We start from the raw sequence: 3200 nt of genomic DNA, 5'->3' as shown, positions 1-3200 counted from the left end.
CAGATGTCCCGATCAGCCGCCTTGCGTATCTCAACAAGCCAGAGGTTCCAGTGCTGATTGCTGGATCTATAGCTGCAATTCTCAATGGGGTCATATTTCCGATTTACGGTCTGCTACTTTCCAGCGTAATTAAAACATTTTTTGAACCACCTGATGAATTGAGAAAGGATTCCAAGTTCTGGGCACTTATGTTTATGACGCTTGGCCTGGCATCATTTGTGGTGTATCCAACACAGACATACTTATTTTCGGTGGCCGGTTGCAAATTAATCCAAAGGATCCGATCTATGTGTTTTGAGAAGGTGGTTCACATGGAGGTCGGTTGGTTCGACGACCCTGAGCACTCAAGCGGAGCCATTGGTGCTAGGCTGTCAGCGGATGCAGCAACAGTGCGTGCTCTGGTCGGAGATTCTCTTTCCCAGTTGGTTCAGAACATCGCATCAGCTGTTGCGGGTTTGGTCATTGCCTTTACTGCATGTTGGCAATTGGCATTTGTAATACTTGTACTCCTTCCTTTAATAGGACTCAATGGATTTGTACAAATAAAGTTCATGAAAGGATTCAGTGCGGATGCAAAGGTATGCTCTTTGATTCCTGACCTAGTATTTTATTACAGCAGCGAGCAAAAAAATACTAGTTTTGACATGTAAAAGAAGTTTAACTCATGTTCCATGGAGCCTTTCTCAGAAATCACCATTTGCTGCCTTTTCTATTTTAAATTAATAATCAAATGTGCCCAAAAAAAAAATAACAATCACATTCGCTGCTCTCAATGGTTGTAGAAAATGTACGAGGAAGCAAGTCAAGTTGCAAATGACGCTGTTGGCAGCATAAGAACTGTTGCCTCTTTCTGTGCTGAAGAGAAGGTGATGCAATTATACAGAAGGAAATGTGAAGGCCCTATGAGGACTGGAATAAGGCAAGGGATGATCAGTGGAACAGGATTTGGAGTTTCTTTCTTTTTACTGTTTTCTGTCTACGCAACCACTTTCTATGTAGGAGCTCAACTTGTCCGGCACGGGAAAACAACTTTCACGGAAGTTTTTCGAGTGGGTATATCTTCCTTGTGTATAAATTTTTCGATGAGGTCTTTATAGACACTAGAGTTTTCTTAATAATACTAAATTATGTGTCTACTCGTAGGTTTTCTTTGCTTTAACCATGGCAGCAATTGGAATTTCTCAATCAAGCTCCTTTGCTCCTGATTCCTCAAAAGCCAAGGGAGCAGCTGCTTCCATATTTGCTATTATAGACCGAAAGTCGAAGATTGATCCAAGTGATGAGTCGGGAAGGACATTAGACAACGTGAAAGGAGAAATTGAACTTCGTCATATAAGCTTCAAGTATCCAAGCAGGCCGGACATTGAAATTTTCCAAGACCTGAGCTTGGCTATTCATTCTGGCAAGGTCAATTATTCATGCTTCAATTCAAATCCTTTGTTGTTTTAAGAATAATGGAATTCTGAAAGGAGGAAACTCATATCATTTAAAATGCCTTCTTGTAGACTGTTGCCCTGGTTGGAGAAAGTGGAAGTGGGAAATCAACGGTGATCTCATTATTGCAAAGATTTTATGATCCCGATTCAGGGCATATAACTCTTGATGGAATTGACATTCAGAGTCTCCAACTTAAGTGGTTGAGGCAGCAGATGGGGCTTGTGAGCCAAGAACCTGTTCTCTTTAATGAAACAATCCGTGCCAACATTGCGTATGGAAAGGAAGGGAATGCAACGGAAGTAGAAATACTAGCTGCATCGGAGCTGGCCAATGCACACAAGTTCATTAGTGGTTTACAACAGGTTAGAATTAACATTATATCAGTAATTTTTTCCATTGATATCATCTTCTGCAAGTACAAGTAGTAACTTGATTTGCTCAAGCAAGCAGCTGTGATATAACTTCCAGTTGGCCTTTGACTGATAAGAATCAAAGATAATTCACGCGCTATCTTTAGGTTGTTATCAGATTGAATATTTTGCTAAGATGCTTGTGTAATTTTGTTGACTTACGACCATGCAAAATGCAGGGGTACGATACTGTTGTTGGGGAGCGAGGAACCCAGTTGTCGGGGGGGCAGAAACAAAGGGTGGCTATTGCTCGCGCTATGGTCAAAAGTCCCAAAATACTTCTATTGGATGAGGCTACCAGTGCGCTAGATGCTGAATCTGAAAGAGTGGTTCAAGATGCACTGGACAGAGTAATGGTGAGTAGGACTACAGTGGTTGTCGCCCATCGGTTATCTACAATCAAGAACGCAGATGTTATTGCCGTGGTGAAAAATGGAGTTATTGTAGAGAAAGGAAAGCATGAGGCTTTGATCCATATCAAAGATGGCTTTTATGCCTCCTTAGTAGCTCTTCACATGAGTGCCTCAACTTCTTGATTCACCCCTGCAATTTTTCTAGCACCCATTATTTATGAAGGGCTGTCATCTTCTTGTTTCAAACGCTGGCGAAATTTTGTAAACATCAAGTTTTCTTGTTTCTTTAACGGAATAACACAGCAATTTCTGGTATACTACCGTGAACAACAGAAAAGGTTCCGCTGTTGTAGTAATTGATTATCAATCAACACAGATAATTAGCTTCTTTTGGGAATTAGAAATTAAGGAGAAGGTAACATTAGAGGCAATGACTAAAGTTTTCATGAAATCCTCAGATTCATGCGAAGCTGGATATGGATCTGTTTGGGAGATCAAAGTAATGGATGACAGGTTGTGACCCATGTCCTATGGTTTAGTCTCGTCACCGTTTGATGATACCTTGACACTGTAGGCATGCTAGATTCAAGGTTGGCCCTCCAATAATCAAATCGCAGGCCTAGCTAAATTAATAATATTCATTCCCTCTGCACGAGCATAGAAATTAATTACTGTATAGAACAATAGTAGATACACTCACGTAGATCAGCTGCCCATTAACTTGCAAGTAATCGATGTTGAATCTAAGATGACTTGATGTTCAGTAGAAAGTGACTGCCATATTAATTTTAACAAAACTTGCACTAGAAGAACAAGAAAGGCTCACTGCATAGGAGTGGTGGGGATTATTAAAAGCTGAAACAGGGTGAGCAACCACCAAAACTAAATCTGAAATAATGACTTTCGATCCAGTTGTTCGGTAACTTTCTGCTGATTCTTCTTTTAATAAGGTTTTTGACCATCTTGTTTTTTATCTTTTCATTTCGCTTTTTTTTTTTTT

At 40.3% G+C, this 3200-nt stretch overlaps 1 pseudogene; it reads left to right on the top strand.

Moving 5' to 3' along the window:
- LOC105136597 (ABC transporter B family member 21-like) overlaps positions 1–2515 on the top strand; it is an 8255-nt pseudogene extending 5740 nt beyond the window's left edge.
- Positions 2516–3200: the final 685 nt, after the last annotated feature.

The sequence above is a fragment of the Populus euphratica genome, unplaced genomic scaffold (assembly GCF_000495115.2).
Source record: "Populus euphratica unplaced genomic scaffold, PopEup_1.0 scaffold2.1, whole genome shotgun sequence".
Classification (NCBI taxonomy): domain Eukaryota; kingdom Viridiplantae; phylum Streptophyta; class Magnoliopsida; order Malpighiales; family Salicaceae; genus Populus; species Populus euphratica.
This window is presented reverse-complemented; position numbering and strand designations above follow the sequence as displayed.